The 18,803-nt window shown below is 35.2% G+C and overlaps 1 protein-coding gene across 1 annotated transcript in view; it reads left to right on the top strand.

Annotated features, from left to right (window-relative positions):
• The first annotated feature begins 1,062 nt into the window (after positions 1 to 1,062).
• The window catches only part of LOC101465567 (C-reactive protein-like), a 57,008-nt gene continuing 39,267 nt past the window's right edge, over positions 1,063 to 18,803 (top strand). Inside the window, exon 1 of the mRNA XM_076883454.1 lies at positions 1,063 to 1,461. The gene's annotated coding sequence lies outside the window, so the exon portion shown is untranslated. The remainder of the gene's footprint in view (positions 1,462 to 18,803) is intronic.

Below are 18,803 nucleotides of genomic sequence, written 5' to 3' on the forward strand. Positions count from 1 at the left end.
CACTGTGGTAGCGATCTCCTTGTTGATCTGCACGTCATGGTCCTTGTTGTCATCACATAGATTTCTAATGTGTCTTGTCCTCTGTTTAAGACATCCCAGTGGTTCCCATCAGTTTTGGAAATGCTCCTTTGTTGGATTTGGTAAATAAGAGGCTTTTGAACTAAGAACTGCTGAAAGACTGTAAATAGCACAACCATCACCTGCATTATAAATAAATCTCTAAACTTGCACTACTGAGTTTAGCGTTTGAGTTTGACCAGACAGATCATGACAATCAGCTTTCTCCTATGAAGTATTAAAGGCTAGAAAATGCTTCCAAAGAATGTAAAAATTTGAACAGATCATCATAACTTCTCTCACCATCTGAAAAAAATGATTTTAACTACTCAGTCTTGTGTGCATTAATCTTATTATAATTTTGGTTTGCCTTCTATGGAATTTTACATTTTTAATATTTTAATAGTTTGATATTTGTGTTATCATGTGTGTTTCTGTGTGTGTGTTGACCTCAAACTTTTGCTTCTGTATGTGACAAATTCTTTAACATCTAACCTTGATATATGTTTATGCAACAGATGTTTGCTTTCTACAAATCTGTCTGTTACTGGATGTTGCTGGAAACATTGGCATTCATCCCTATTTTGGTTTGTTTGCCCTTTTGAACTCTGATATGACCCAGTCCTGCCAGTAAATCATGCAGCCCACTTCAAGCTACCGATCAAAGTTCTTGTACAGGGCATCAGGAAGCAAGTCTTGCAAGTTGATGCCATTTGGAAAATGAAACACTAGAGAGCTTTAACCTTGAAATGATCAGCGTAATAATAATAATAATAATAATAATAATAATAATAGATTGGATTTACATCCGGTCGTTAAGTCTGACGTCACTAGCCGTGTCTGGGCCTAAACTCCGCTGCAGGTCCATATATCAAACGATCACTATGGCATTACTGAGAGTTGAAAAACTGTCTAAAGTCTTTCATCTTTAATAAAATGATCAGCGTTCTGCTCTACCAGGTGTAACAATTGAGTTTAACATCCAGACATCCATGAAAACGGAATTTATGACATTTAACGGAGTTAGAAGTTAGCAGGAAGTTAGCTCGCTAGCTTCTATCTAAATACAATATAGCATGTCCTGACTGCGGGGTTTTGGAAACAAATTAAAACGTACAGCTCTGCTATCACTTCCAACATAAATGAAGACAGAAAACTAAACAGCAGGGACGTTTGTAGGGTTACTGAAGTTTGGCTAGCTGGTATATAATGATGTGCTACGTGACCGCTAGCGACACAGCTATGTTAGCATAATATAAACAAGCTAACTTTTTTTTCCACTCGATAAAAGTTAACGTGAGTGTTCTCGGTGGTCAGGAACAAATGTAATCGCATGGCAGGATGCTGTAAAAGGACCAAACTTCAGCCAGGAGAACAACTGAGACAATCCATCCACAATACGAGGTTAGTCGTTCATATACTGCTGCATGGGCTGGGCTGTAGTTACATCGTAAGGTTTTAAAAACTGAGCTTAAATAAATGATTAGCGGTAATAAAAGCCGAGGGAGGTCAACAGTGATCACTGACTGTTTTAGGAGCTTTTTGAGATTAAATAGAAGAAAATACAAAACATTAAACATGTTAACAACACAAAAGCCATATTAAACGCAGACTACTTTAGGCCCGGAAGTAGGATTCGTCACGTCATCACTTAACGACTGGATAGACGAAACAGAGCTACATAAAAACCTACATTCTTGCATTGTAATTCCTCTTAGTATATTTTAAACTTTTATCAGACTCTTCCAGGTCAGTGTATAGTTTGTGCTAACTTTTGGTTTTGTTAACTGTTATTTGCAAATCATGCCTTTACCTATGGGTGTAATGGCATACTATGTGAATTATAATGACCTTCGACCTGAAGCAACGTCATTAGTTGTGTTTTGCAATGTGAAGTTTTTTATGAAATATATGAAACTTTTTGCCACAATTTTTCTTTTCATATTAGCCAGTACTCGGTTTAAAGTAGTTGGTATATTTAACGTATACTTTCACAGTATCATCAATATATGTGCCCAAATTTTGGACAGTAATTTTTTTAGGATAATTGTAGATTATTGATCAGAAAATGTTCTCAAAAATGTTGATATGAGATAAAATGAAATAACTGTAAAAATTTGAAGGCCTTATATATATATGATAATCTAATGCAATGGAACTAAATGCCAATCATTTCAGTGAAATGATCCAAAAATACATCTGGAAAAATTCAAATCAGCAGCAGCGTCTCTTTGACAGAAACAATGGCCTGGTTACTTCTCTAACACAGACGCCTTTCAACCAGACCATTGTTTCTGTCAAAGAGACGCCGCAGCTCATTTGAAAAAGTCAAATGAGAAACTATTTACAGAAACAATTTAAATGAGAAACATTTGAATTAAAAAACAAACAAACACCAAAACGGAAACAATTCAAACAGCAGCGGTGTCTTTTCTTCAGAAAACATAGAAAACAAACATTGTTTCACTGCAACAAATGGCTTTCAAACATTTTTGAGGTGTGCTGATGAAAATAAGTCTCTCAGGTCTTAAGGTTAGAAATCATCTTAATTTACACAAAATGCCTTTCTGTCATTTGAAATAAATGCTTAAGAAACGAAACACCCGTAGGTAAAGGTATGATGTAAATAACAGTTACCACATTAATCTTTTTCTTTTTTTTTTTTTTTTTTGCCTGTCCCGTTTGGCTCTTTTGCCATCAGAATTGTTGTCTAAAGGCAAAGAAAGATGCCCAACGGATTTACTTTACCAAATTGACCATCCCAGCCTTGCCATAATGGTCCATTTGATTCACCTTTTATTGTTTATTTTATTTTCACTTGCTGAATACGGGACAGACTTGACTGGAGGAAAGAAGGGGAGAAAGAAAGAGAAACAGCTGAGAAGAGGGACGGGGGAGAAGGGCAAAAAACAAAAACCAACAGAATGGGCAGGAAAAAAAATGCATATATCGATCACCTGGATCACCTGTTGAGAAAGAAAAAGGAAAACAAGCAGAAGAGAACAAGAGCAACAGAATAAACAACATCACAATGATATATGGGAACTAGAAAGTGCATTTTCTGAAGAAACTGCAGTGTGAATGCTTGAATCTGAATGTATGCACTGAAATGAATTAATTGCTGAATTGAGTTAAAAATATTGAATGAGATAAAAAACAAAAAAAAACAAAACGAATTTAACCTGAAAACAAAGGTGCTGAACTGCTAAAAGCTGAAGGTTACACAGAAGGTGTTGGAAAAAAACTGAAAATGTTTTAAATGTAAATTAGAAAACCCTAAGAAATGAGAAAAGAACATTTAGAGTCAGAAAACATCTGAATGAATATTAAAAGGTCATATTCTTTGAATCACTGAATGACTCAAATGTGATCCCTCCACTTTGATCCACACAGTTTAAAAAGTTTAAATGCCTGAGCTTTGAAAGATACGGTGTTGGAAAGAGAACAATAATGGCGACAATTTGAGGGTAAAATGATGGCTGTAACACTGTGGACACAGCAGCAGTTGAAAGAGAAGTGCTTAAGATGAATCTTGGTACAGTGGCAGGCAGAGCTCGTTAAGCAGGCAGGTGTGAGCCTGGTTGCTATAGTGACCGCACCCAATGGCTCCATACACACGTACACAGACATGCGCCTCACTTTTGCTGCTTAAAATGAACAGAAAAGTCAGGCCGAAACAAATCGTTCCCAAATGAAAAGTAAAAGTCGTATTGACAAAATTCTTTCACCGTGAGCGACAGCAGCTTCTAGTCTACTGAATTCTCAGTTTTCATGCCTGTGGAGTTTATTATATGGACGTGGTGACAGTGGAAAGACACCATGCTCTTCTGATTTTCAAACGAACCTTCTGAGCCATTTTAACATTAGAGTCTATGGAAGAGTTGGAGGGAGGAGGCTGTGCATTGGTGACATTTATGAAAGAACCATAACACCTAGTACAATAGTAAACACATTGGATGAAAGAGGACAGCCATGGCTACGTTTTGAGGGTAAAATCATACCTGTAGAGCAAACGCTGCGGACACAGCAGCAGTTTTAAAAAAGATTTTAAGATTAATTTTTTTGCTCCTCTCACTCTAGCAGTTGAGCTGCCTCACTCTAGCCCCAACATTCCGTCCCATACACACCCATTATAAACTCTGAAACGGGTGAAAAAACATCATGAAACTTAAACTGGAACTGAAGAAAAAGTATAATAGATATTGAAAAGATAAATACAAGTTGAATAGTTGAATGTCTTGTCTTCGTTTTAAAGTTTGAATGGTGGCTCTATGTCAACGTATGTTGAAGTAGTAAGAGTTTAAAAATGAGTAAGTTGAATGAGAATTTGAAGGGTCTCCCCATTGAAATACATGGGAAATTTTTGTTGAATAAAGTTGAATAAAATTAAAAATATAAATGTTAAAAATGAGAAAAATAGAAGCAATGTTGTCCAAAATAATAGGAATCTAACGATGTTTGAATGGTTTTTCTAAGTTGAACGGTTTTGAAGGAGTAGGCTTTCAAAAAACGTACGGAATACAGAATAAAATATAACTAGAAAAATTTGCATTTCCTGCGAAAATGCAGTGTGGATGCTTTAAAGCTGAAGCTGTATGCAAAAAGTAGCTGAAAAAGCTGAAAAGTTGCAGAAATTGTAAAAACTTTGCAGAAGCAAAAGAACTTTGCTAAAATGGAATAACTTAGCAGAACTGCAATATCTTAGAGGAAACATAATACTTGGTAGAAATACAATAGCATAGCAGAATTTAGCAGAAATATTGTAACTTACCAGAAACATGATAACTTCTCAAAAATACAAGAATTTAGGAGAAATAGTATAAGATAACAGAAAGAATATATTTAGCCAAAAATACTTAAACATTACAGAAACACTATGATTTAGAAAAATAGTACAACAGAGCAGAAATATTGTGATTTACCAGAGACACTGTGATGAACTATGAATATTGTAATTTTAAATTAAGACTATGTTTTAGCACAAATATTATAATTTGGCAGAAATACTATAATTTAGCAGAAATACTATATTAAGCACAAATCCTATAAAAAACAGAAATGGTATGATTAAGCATAAATACTACATTTAGTAGAAATACTTTGTTTTAGCACAAATCCCATAAAAAGCAGAAATACTGTACTATGATTTAGTAGAAAAACTATAATTAATCAGAAATACTAAATTTAGCAGAAATACTATATTAAGCACAAATCCTATGAAAAGCAGAAATAATATGATTAAGCATAAATACTACATTTAGCAGAAATACTATATTAAGCACAAATCTTATAAAAAGCAGAAATACTATATTAAGCACAAATCCTATAAAAGCAGAAATAGTATATTAAGCACAAATCTTATAAAATAGCAGAAATAGTATGATTTAGCACAATAGTAATAAGTTAAACAGAAAAATTGGAAAAGCAAAATGGACAGCTGAAAAAATGCTGAACATGCTGAGGGTCCCTCAAATATACTTGTTAAATGACAAAAATCTGAAAAAAAATTTATGACAGCCACACAATTACAAATATGTACACATGAGGAAACACACATGCACAGAGAGACACACACACAAGATCCAATTCAGTCAACCAGTCTAACTATATTCAATTTAAATCCTACAATGACGTGCTGCCAAATAAGGGCAGGGTCCTCTCTCTCCCACTAAACACACACACACACACACACACACACACAGAGGGAGAGAGCTGCCGAATTTAAATCCACCAATCAGAGTGGCTGTTTAGACGGATAATTTCCTAACCGTAGGGGCTAGAACGGTCATTCTTAAACCGTTTTGTTCAGAAGAGATGGAGGAATCTTCCAGTGTTAACAATTTATCATTAAAATGTGAATTTTTAGAGATATACGACATGGATGACTTGTTGACTTAGAAGCCACGAATTCCCCAATATGCAAATTTGAATGCCTGAGGCCACATATATGATTGGCTGCCTGGGAAGCCGTGTAGGCCCTGATTTGTGGATTTGAATTCCTCAGCCCTCAGATATGATTGGCTGGCTTAGAAGCCATGAAGGCCCCAATATGCAAATTTGAATGCCTCAGGACACATATATGATTGGCTGGGAAACCGTGCAGGCCCTGATTTGAAAATTTGAATGTCTAAGTCCTCACAGAGGATTGGCTGCCTGGGGACCTGGCAGAAATATATAGAAATACTATGATTAAGCATAAATACTACATTTAGTAGAAATACTATGTTTTAGCACAAATACTATAAAAAGCAGAAATACTATAATTTAGCAGAAATACTATATTAAGCACAAATCCTATAAAAAGCAGAAATACTATAATTTAGAACAAATAGTATAAAAAGCAGAAATACTATAATTTAGCAGAAATACTATGTTAGGCACAAATCCTATAAAAAGCAGAAATAGGATGATTAAGCATAAACACTACATTTAGTAGAAATATTATGTTTGAGCAAAAATCCTATAAAAAGCAGAAATACTATATTAGGCACAAATCCCATAAAAAGCAGAAATAGTATGATTAAGCATAAATACTACATTTAGTAGAAATACTATGTTTTAGCACAAATAGTATAAAAAGCAGAAATACTGTAATTTAGCAGAAATACTATATTAGGCACAAATCTTATAAAATAGCAGAAATAGTATGATTTAGCACAATAGTAATCAGTTAAACAGAAAAATTGGAAAAGCAAAATGGACAGCTGAAAAAATGCTGAACATGCTGAGGGTCCCTCAAATATACTTGTTAAATGAAAAAATCAGCAAAAAAATGCACAGGGAGAGAGAAGTAAGTTTCTAGGTCAGCCTGGGAGCTGCTGAATTTGAATCCACCAATCAGAGAGCCTGTGTACTTTTTCCCGCCAAAACATGTGCCTCTTTTTACACACGCAACACAGAGAGGCACAGGATTATTGCAGCCTATTTCTCATAGTGAGGACTCCCCTCAAACAAATGACCATAATTTCCAAACCGTAGGGGCTAGAGCGGTCATTCTTACACCGTTTTGTTCAGAAGAGATGGGGGAATCTTCCAGTGTTTACAATTTATCATTAAAATATGAATTATTAAAGATATTTGACTTCTAATGCACCATAACTGAGTAGAGCGAAGCAAAAACTGCCTTGACTTGCCCTCAAACAACGCTTTGTAACTTGAAATCTATTTGGAGTATCGATATCATTCTTTCACCGTAAGAGACAGCAGGCTTTGGTGAACAATCATGGAAATTTTCAGGTCTCTGTGGAAATCCAACAAAAAGTTATGACGAGAGAAAAAAGTGGTTCATTTCCAGAGTTTGAAATCTGAAGAAATCTGAGCGAAGGACGAATTTCCTACCCTCAAACAAGTCCAACTCATTTCAGAACGGTAATAGGTGAGAAAGAAATTCTTGAATTGTGAGCGTCAGGGGTGTCTGAAGATATTCGGGGACAAGCCTCATGTCTTAAAGTCGCTTCGTTAAGGAGATATGACGATTCGAATATGCCTCTCATTACAGAAATCCAGCGATGATTTTGAACAAGCTCTCCATTGACTTTATATGGAGAGTTTTGAGACCTTCTGTTGGTCTGAGGAGATTTGCAAAAATTCTATAAATCCCACAACAATGATAGTGACATTTTCTGAAAGCCAGCAAAAATACCTACGTTTTGATGTATAATTTGTGGAAGTTGAGTGAAAATTGAGCAAGTAGCAAGAAGTTGTTCGGACATGAAGTGAAAATTGCAAAACCTTCAGTGGCACACTGGAAGCCAAGAGCATAGCAACCATAACAACGCATGTATTTTGTGAAAAATCACAATTTTGCAACTCAAAACTTTAAGAGGCATAAAAGTAAAACAGTAAAAGATTTCAAAAAGCTGAATCATACCTGAATAGCCCAATAATTTATGAACATTTTAAAGTTTGAATGGTTGTTCTAGGTGAAAATATGAGGAAGTAGTTAAGTTTCAAAAACAAGCAAATTTTAGCAGAATTGCAGAAGTTTCCCATTCATTTCAATGGGACAAATTAAAGGAAAAAAGCTTAATATTTTAAAAAGTATAATAGTTAAAAATAGCAAAAATCGTAGCGTAAATTAGCAGAAATAGCAGAATAGTTTAAAATTTGAACGGTGAAAATCGGCTGAAAATTGTGGAAGTAGTTAAGTGCCAAAAAGTGTACGGAAGCAACTAGAACTAGAAAAATTTGCATTTCCTGCGAAAATGCAGTGTGGATGCCTTAACGGCTGAAGATATCTGCTGAAAAAAGCTGAAAAAGTTGAAACCAAAAAAAAAAAAAAAAAAAAAGATGCCCTGAGCAGGATTCGAACCTGGCCCTCCTGATCAAAGGGCAGCTATTTAGCTCACTGAGCCAAACACTTTCTCACAAAGAAAAGGTGGAGAGATTGACAATTATGCTAGCAGAATTTGGGCAAAAAAAAAAGGGGTGAAAATTCTGCTGAAAAGAGTTCCATCAGCAGAATTTCTGCTGAAAAGAGGTGAATGAGCAGAATTCTGCTGAAAAGAGTTTTTTTCTGAAAACAGCAGAAAAAACTGAAAATTTTGCTGAAAAGAGTTGAATGAGCAGAATTCTGCTGAAAAGAGGTTTTTGCTGAAAAAGAGCTGATAAAGTTTGGATTTGTGCTGAAAAGGGGTTAAAAAAACTGAAAATTTTGCTGAAAAGGGGTGAATAAAATGAAATTTGTGTTGAAAAGAGTTTAAAAAAAGTTTAACTGTTAAGTGAAAGAAATGTTGCCATAAGCTGGATTTGAACCCAGGCCTCCCAGTCTGAGAACGGATGCTTATCTCACTGAGGTAAAGCACAGCTCAGCCCATCATGCAAAATCAGTGACCACATTGATAATGTGTTCCATTCATTTCAATGGTCAAAAGTCATAACACACATCAGCAGAAATAGCAGAATTTTTTAAAGTTTAAACATAGCATTTCTGCTAAAACTTAGTATTTATACTAAATAATATTTTTTTCCTGCCAAATCATAGCATTTGTGCTGGAACACAGAAAGTTCCACCAAATCATACAATTTGTACTAAAACATTATTTATGATTTAGCAGAAACATTGGGACTTGGTAGAAATACTATGATTTACATGAAATACTTTGACTTAGCAGAAGTACTACAATATAGGAAAAAAGTACTAAAGCATAGCAGAAATTCTATCATTGAGCAGAATTACTAGGATTTAGAAGAAATACTAAGATTTGGCACAAACACTGATGTGGCTCAAGAACCTTTATTGTGCAGTTATACTATGATTTGGAAGAAATACTATACTTTGGCACAAATACTATGATTTGGAAGAAATACTATGTTTTAGCACAAATACTATGATTTGGCTCAAATACTATAACTATCCTCGGTCAGAAGGAGAGGCTGACATCCAGGGATTAGATTACCACAGGTGGAGTTTATTGCGGTCAGATGGATGGTACAGGGAGGTATGGCATACAGTAGGAGGATGTGGAGAGGTGATATGGTGTGGTTTCTATGATTAAGAACAGGGTATGCATTACAACATGCATACAGATTAAAGATTAAGAAAACTGGTAACAAATTCCTCCACTACAAATCAGTCTGATGCCACTTTTTACAGGGTTCCCGTTTACTAAGGCACTACCCAAAAGGCGCCACAAGAGGGCACTCCAACACAAGAGATGACCTATTTACACTGATGCACTTAGTAAACAGCCCCTACTTAGCCACTACATAATACAGTGATATTACAGTATACAAATTCACACGAATACTATGATTTGGCAGAAATACTATGACTGAGTAGTAATACTATAACATAACAGATTTCCTAAAAAAAACTATTAAATTGCAGTAATTCTATGACTTGGCAGAGATACTACGTTTTAGCACAAATACTATAACAACGCAGAAATACTATGACTTAGTAGTAATACTATAACATAACAGTTCAATGTTCTTGCACAAATACCACAATATGGCAGAAATACTATGTTTTAGCACAAATACTGTGATTTGGTATAAATACTATGATTTGGCACACATACTATATTCCGCAGATACACTATAACATAACAGATATGCTACAACTTAGTAGTAATACTATAACATAACAGAATTATTATTTGGGCACAAATACCACGATTTGGCAAAAATACTATGATTGGGTACAAATACTATGATTTGGCAATAATACTGCATTTTAACACAACTACTGAGATTTGATTGAAATACTATGATTTAGAAGAAATACTATTACTCCATACAAATACGATGCTTTGGGACAAATACTATGTTTTGGTTCCAATACTATGATGTTCAACAAATACTATGATTTGGCACAAGTACTATGATTTAGTACAAATACTATGATTTGGCAGAAATACTATGCCTTAGTAGTAATACTATGACATAAAAGATATACTATGGTTTTGCAGACATACTATGATTTTGCACAAATACTGAGATTTGGCACAAATGCTATGATTTAGCAGAAATACTATGATTGGGTACAAATACTATGATTTGGCAATAATACTGCGTTTTAACAACAACTACTGAGATTTGATTGAAATACTATGATTTCGAAGAAATACTATGACTCCATACAAATACGATGCTTTGGCACAAATACTGTGATTTGGCAGAAATACTATGACTTAGTAGTAATACTATAACATAACAGATTTCCTAAAAAAAACTATGAAATTGCAGTAATTCTATGACTTGGCAGAGATACTACGTTTTAGTACAAATACTATAACAATGCAGAAATACTATGACTTAGTAGTAATACTATAACATAACAGTTCAATGTTCTTGCACAAATACCACAATATGGCAGAAATACTATGTTTTACCACAAATACTGTGATTTGGTATAAATACTGCGATTTGGCACACATACTATGCCTTAGTAGTAATACTATAACATAAGAGATATACTATGGTTTTGCAGACATACTATGTTTTTGCACAAATACCATGATTTGGCACAAATGCTATGATTTAGCAGAAATACTATGATTGGGTATAAATACTATGATTGGGCAGAAGTACCATGTTTCAGTACAAATACTATGATTTGGCAGGAATACTCTGGTTTAGCAGAAATACTCTGATTTAGCAGAAGTACTATCTTTTGGTAGAAATTCCTGCTAAAAGGTACTATTTCTGCGTTTTATCAGAAATACTGTAATTTGGCATAAATACTATAATTTGGGATAAATACTATGATTTGGCACATATAATATATTCAGCACATATATTATAAAATAACAGAAATATTTGGCCCCAAAACCATGATTTTGCACAAATACCATGATTTTGCAAAAATACTATGAATTGGCAGAAATACTATGATTTAGCAGAAATACTATGATTTGGCAAAAGTACTTAGATGTAGTAGAAGTACTTTGCTTTAGCAGAAATACTATGATTGAGGAGTAATACCTAAACATAGGAGAAATACTGATACACAGACACACATACACAGAGAGTAAAGGGAACAGGAGCTGTGGAGAGTCTGGGCTTGGTATATGTAGGTCAGTTAAATTAGCTGCACCTGCTGTAGTCAGCCCTTACACACACAGAGACAGAGAGAGGTGTGAGTTTTCTTCAGTGTATTTCTGACATTCAGGATTCCCCTCGAACAAATGGCCATAATTCCCTAACCGTAGAGGCTAGAACGGTCATTCAGACATCGTTTTGTTCAGAAGAGATGGGGGAATCTTCAGGTCTTCATAATTCAGAGATAAAATATAAATTATTAAAGATATATGACTTGTAATACACTGTAACTGTGTAGAGGCGAAGCAAAAACTGCCTTACTTGCTCTCAAACAACCTTTGGTAACTCTAAATCTATATGGAGCATCAAAATCATTCTTTCACCGTAAGAAACAGCAGGCTTTGGTGAACAGTCATGGAAATTTTCAGGGCTCTGTGGAAATCCATCAAAAAGATATGACGAGAGAAAAAAGTGGTTCATTTCCAGAGATTGAAATCTGATGAAATCTGAGCGAGGGACAAATTTCCACCCCTCAATCAAGTCTAACTCATCTCAGAACGGTAATAGGTGAGAAAATAATTCTTTAATTGTGAGCATCAGGAGTGTCTGAAGATATATCGGGACAAGCCTCATGTCTTAACTTCGCTTCGTTAAGGAGATATGACAATTTGAAAATGCCTCTCATTAGAGAAATCCAGCGGTGATTTTGAACAAACTCTCCATTGAGTTTATATGGAGAGTTTTCTGACTTTGTGTTACTCTGAGGAGATTTGCAAAAAATCTATAAGTCCCACAACAATGATAGTGACATTTTCTGAAAGCCAGCAAAAATACCTACGTTTTGATGTATAATGTGTGGGGCTTGAGTGGAAATTGAGCGAGTAGCAAGAAGTTGTTTGGACATGAAGAGAAAATTCAAACAGTTTCACTGTCCCCTCTGAGTTAATTGCATAGCAACCATAGCAACGCATGTATTTTCTGAAAAATCACAATTTTGCAACTGAAAACTCAAAGAGGGATAAGATTAAAACGGTAGAAGATCTGAAAAAGCTGAATCATACAGGAATAGCCAAATCATTTGAGAACATTTTAAAGTTTGAATGAAGTTTCTAGGTGAAAGTATGAGGCAGTAGTTAAGTTTCAAAGACAAGAAAGTTTTAGCAGAATTGTGGAAGTTTCCCATTCATTTCAATGGGACAAATTAAAGGAAAAAAGTGTAATATTTTAAAAAGTATAATAGTAATAAACACCAAAAGTCATAGCCGGCATTAGCAGAAAGAGCAGAACAGTTTAGAGTTTGAACGGTGAAAATAGCACAAAAATTGTGGAAGTAGATCCACGGCAAAAAGTGTACGGAAACACCCGGAATAATAAAGAATAAAGAGAAACAGGAACTCAATAGTGTGGATGCCTATTAAGGCATCCACACAATAATAATAATAAAGAATAAAGAGAAACAGGAACTCAATAGTGTGGATGCTTAAAGCATCCACACAATAACTAGAAAGTGCATTTTCTGAAGAAACTGCAGTGTGAATGCTTGAATCTGAATGTATGCACTGAAATGAATTAATTACTGAATTTAAGTTAAAAATCTTGAATGAGATAAAAAAAAAACCCGAATTTAACCTGAAAACAAAAGTGCTGAACTGCTAAAAGCTGAAGGTTACACAGAAGAAGAAGTTGGAAAAAAGCTGAAAATGTTTTAATTGTAAATTAGAAAAACCTAAGAAATGAGAAAAGAACATTTAGAGTCAGAAAACATCTGAATGAATATTAAAAGGTCATATTCTTTGAATCACTGAATGACTAAAATGTGATCCCTCCACTTGGACCCACACAGTTTAAAAAGTTTACATCTCTGAGCTTTGAAAGACAAGATGTTGGAAAAAGAACAACGATGGCGACGTTTTGAGGGTAAAATGATGGCTTTAACACTGTGGACACAGCAGCAGTTGAAAGAGAAGTGTTTAAGATGAATCTTGGTACAGTGGCAGGCAGAGCTCGTTAAGCAGGCAGGTGTGAGCCTGGTTGCTATAGTGACTGCACCCAAGGGCTCCATACACACGTACACAGACATGCGCCTCACTTTTGCTGCTTAAAATGAACAGAAAAGTCAGGCCGAAACAAATCGCTCCCAAATGAAAAGTAAAAGTCGTATTGACAAAATTCTTTCACCGTGAGCGACAGCAATGTCTAGTCTACCTAATTCTCAGTTTTCATGCCTGTGGAGTTTATTATATGGATGTGGTGACAGTGTAAAGACACCATGCTCTTCTGATTTTCAAACGAACCTCCTGAGCCATTTTAACATTAGAGTCTATGGAAGAGTTGGAGGGAGGAGGCTGTGCATTGGTGACATTTATGAAAGAACCATAACACCTAGGACAATAGTAAACACATTGGATGAAAGAGGACAGCGATGGCTACGTTTTGAGGGTAAAATGGCGGCTGTAGAGCAAACGCTGTGGACACAGCAGCAGTTTTAAAAAAGATTTTAAGATAAATTTTTTTGCTCCTCTCACTCTAGCAGTTGAGCTGTCTCACTCTAGCCCCAACATTCCGTCCCATACACACCCATTATAAACTCTGAAACGGGTGAAAAAACATCATGAAACTTAAACTGGAACTGAAGAAAAAGTATAATAGATATTGAAAAGATAAATACAAGTTGAATAGTTGAATGTCTTGTCTTCGTTTTAAAGTTTGAATGGTGGCTCTATGTCAATGTATGTGGAAGTAGTAAGAGTTTAAAAATGAGTAAGTTGAATGAGAATTTGAAGGGTCTCCCCATTGAAATACATGGGAAATTTTTGTTGAATAAAGTTGAATAAAATTAAAAATATAAATGTTAAAAATGAGAAAAATACAAGCAACAGTGTCCAAAAGAATAGGAATCTAATGGTGTTTGAATGGTTTTTCTAAGTTGAACGGTTTTGAAGGAGTAGGCTTTCAAAAAACGTACGGAATAGATAATAATAAAATAGAACTAGAAAGTGCATTTTCTGAAGAAACTGCAGTGTGAATGCTTGAATCTGAATGTATGCACTGAAATGAATTAATTACTGAATTTAAGTTAAAAATCTTGAATGAGATAAAAAAAAAACCCGAATTTAACCTGAAAACAAAAGTGCTGAACTGCTAAAAGCTGAAGGTTACACAGAAGAAGAAGTTGGAAAAAAGCTGAAAATGTTTTAATTGTAAATTAGAAAAACCTAAGAAATGAGAAAAGAACATTTAGAGTCAGAAAACATCTGAATGAATATTAAAAGGTCATATTCTTTGAATCACTGAATGACTAAAATGTGATCCCTCCACTTGGACCCACACAGTTTAAAAAGTTTACATCTCTGAGCTTTGAAAGACAAGATGTTGGAAAAAGAACAACGATGGCGACGTTTTGAGGGTAAAATGATGGCTTTAACACTGTGGACACAGCAGCAGTTGAAAGAGAAGTGTTTAAGATGAATCTTGGTACAGTGGCAGGCAGAGCTCGTTAAGCAGGCAGGTGTGAGCCTGGTTGCTATAGTGACTGCACCCAAGGGCTCCATACACACGTACACAGACATGCGCCTCACTTTTGCTGCTTAAAATGAACAGAAAAGTCAGGCCGAAACAAATCGCTCCCAAATGAAAAGTAAAAGTCGTATTGACAAAATTCTTTCACCGTGAGCGACAGCAATGTCTAGTCTACCTAATTCTCAGTTTTCATGCCTGTGGAGTTTATTATATGGATGTGGTGACAGTGTAAAGACACCATGCTCTTCTGATTTTCAAACGAACCTCCTGAGCCATTTTAACATTAGAGTCTATGGAAGAGTTGGAGGGAGGAGGCTGTGCATTGGTGACATTTATGAAAGAACCATAACACCTAGGACAATAGTAAACACATTGGATGAAAGAGGACAGCGATGGCTACGTTTTGAGGGTAAAATGGCGGCTGTAGAGCAAACGCTGTGGACACAGCAGCAGTTTTAAAAAAGATTTTAAGATAAATTTTTTTGCTCCTCTCACTCTAGCAGTTGAGCTGTCTCACTCTAGCCCCAACATTCCGTCCCATACACACCCATTATAAACTCTGAAACGGGTGAAAAAACATCATGAAACTTAAACTGGAACTGAAGAAAAAGTATAATAGATATTGAAAAGATAAATACAAGTTGAATAGTTGAATGTCTTGTCTTCGTTTTAAAGTTTGAATGGTGGCTCTATGTCAATGTATGTGGAAGTAGTAAGAGTTTAAAAATGAGTAAGTTGAATGAGAATTTGAAGGGTCTCCCCATTGAAATACATGGGAAATTTTTGTTGAATAAAGTTGAATAAAATTAAAAATATAAATGTTAAAAATGAGAAAAATACAAGCAACAGTGTCCAAAAGAATAGGAATCTAATGGTGTTTGAATGGTTTTTCTAAGTTGAACGGTTTTGAAGGAGTAGGCTTTCAAAAAACGTACGGAATAGATAATAATAAAATAGAATAATAATAAAGATTCGAATAACAATACTGTGAATGCTTTTCAAGCATTCACACTAATAATAATAAAGATTCGAATAACAATACTGTGAATGCTTTTCAAGCATTCACACTAACTAGAAAGTGCATTTTCTGAAGAAACTGCAGTGTGAATGCTTGAATCTGAATGTATGCACTGAAATGAATTAATTGCTGAATTTTGAGTTAAAAATATTGAATGAGATTTAAAAAAAACAACAAAAAAAAACGAATTTAACCTGAAAACAAAGGTGCTGAACTGCTAAAAGCTGAAGGTTACACAGAAGAAGGAGTTGGAAAAAAACTGAAAATGTTTTAAATGTAAATTAGAAAACCCTAAGAAATGAGAAAAGAACATTTAGAGTCAGAAAACATCTGAATGAATATTAAAAGGTCATATTCTTTGAATCACTGAATGACTCAAATGTGATCCCTCCACTTTGATCCACACAGTTTAAAAAGTTTAAATGCCTGAGCTTTGAAAGATACGGTGTTGGAAAGATAACAATAATGGCGACAATTTGAGGGTAAAATGATGGCTTTAACACTGTGGACACAGCAGCAGTTGAAAGAGAAGTGTTTAAGATGAATCTTGGTACAGTGGCAGGCAGAGCTCGTTAAGCAGGCAGGTGTGAGCCTGGTTGCTATAGTGACCGCACCCAATGGCTCCATACACACGTACACAGACATGCGCCTCACTTTTGCTGCTTAAAATGAACAGAAAAGTCAGGCCGAAACAAATCGTTCCCAAATGAAAAGTAAAAGTCGTATTGACAAAATTCTTTCACCGTGAGTGACAGCAATGTCTAGTCTACTGAATTCTCAGTTTTCATGCCTGTGGAGTTTATTATATGGACGTGGTGACAGTGTAAAGACACCATGCTCTTCTGATTTTCAAACGAACCTTCTGAGCCATTTTAACATTAGAGTCTATGGAAGAGTTGGAGGGAGGAGGCTGTGCATTGGTGACATTTACGAAAGAACCATAACACCTAGGACAATAGTAAACACATTGGATGAAAGAGGACAGCGATGGCTACGTTTTGAGGGTAAAATCATACCTGTAGAGCAAACGCTGCGGACACAGCAGCAGTTTTAAAAAAGATTTTAAGATTAATTTTTTTGCTCCTCTCACTCTAGCAGTTGAGCTGTCTCACTCTAGCCCCAACATTCCGTCCCATACACACCCATTATAAACTTTGAAACGGGTGAAAAAACATCATGAAACTTAAACTGGAACTGAAGAAAAAGTATAATAGATATTGAAAAGATAAATACAAGTTGAATAGTTGAATGTCTTGTCTTCGTTTTAAAGTTTGAATGGTGGCTCTATGTCAATGTATGTGGAAGTAGATACACTTTAAAGAGGAGGAAGTTGAATGAGAATTTGAAGGGTCTCCCCATTGAAATACATTATAAATTTTTGTTGAAAAAAGTTGAATAAAATTAAAAATATAAATGTTAAAAATGAGAAAAATAGAAGCAATGTTGTCCAAAAGAATAGGAATCTAACGGTGTTTGAATGGTTTTTCTAAGTTGAACGGTTTTGAAGGAGATAGATTACAAAAAACGTACGGAATACAGAATAATAATAAAATAGAACTAGAAAGTGCATTTTCTGAAGAAACTGCAGTGTGAATGCTTGAATCTGAATGTATGCACTGAAATGAATTAATTGCTGAATTCTGAGTTAAAAATATTGAATGAAATAAAAAAAAAAAATCAAAAAATCAAATTTAACCTGAAAACAAAGGTGCTGAACTGCTAAAAGCTGAAGGTTACACAGAAGAAGAAGTTGGAAAAAAGCTGAAAATGCTTTAAATGTAAATTAGAAAACCCTAAGAAATGAGAAAAGAACATTTAGAGTCAGAAAACATCTGAATGAATATTAAAAGGTCATATTCTTTGAATCACTGAATGACTCAAATGTGATCCCTCCACTTTGATCCACACAGTTTAAAAAGTTTAAATGCCTGAGCTTTGAAAGACACGGTGTTGGAAAGAGAACAATAATGGCGACAATTTGAGGGTAAAATGATGGCTGTAACACTGTGGACACAGCAACAGTTGAAAGAGAAGTGCTTAAGATGAATCTTGGTACAGTGGCAGGCAGAGCTCGTTAAGCAGGCAGGTGTGAGCCTGGTTGCTATAGTGACCGCACCCAATGGCTCCATACACACGTACACAGACATGCGCCTCACTTTTGCTGCTTAAAATGAACAGAAAAGTCAGGCCGAAACAAATCGTTCCCAAATGAAAAGTAAAAGTCGTATTGACGAAATTCTTTCACCGTGAGCGACAGCAGCTTCTAGTCTACTGAATTCTCAGTTTTCATGCCTGTGGAGTTTATTATATGGACGTGGTGACAGTGTAAAGACACCATGCTCTTCTGATTTTCAAACCAACCTTCTGAGCGATTTTAACATTAGAGTCTATGGAAGAGTTGGAGGGAGGAGGCTGTGCATTGGTGACATTTATGAAAGAACCATAACACCTAGTACAATAGTAAACACATTGGATGAAAGAGGACAGCGATGGCTACATTTTGAGGGTAAAATCATACCTGTAGAGCAAACGCTGCGGACACAGCAGCAGTTTTAAAAAAGATTTTAAGATTAATTTTTTTGCTCCTCTCACTCTAGCAGTTGAGCTGCCTCACTCTAGCCCCAACATTCCGTCCCATACACACCCATTATAAACTCTGAAACGGGTGAAAAAACATCATGAAACTTAAACTGGAACTGAAGAAAAAGTATAATAGATATTGAAA

This window comes from Maylandia zebra, linkage group LG4 (genome assembly GCF_041146795.1).
Source record: "Maylandia zebra isolate NMK-2024a linkage group LG4, Mzebra_GT3a, whole genome shotgun sequence".
NCBI classification, from domain to species: domain Eukaryota; kingdom Metazoa; phylum Chordata; class Actinopteri; order Cichliformes; family Cichlidae; genus Maylandia; species Maylandia zebra.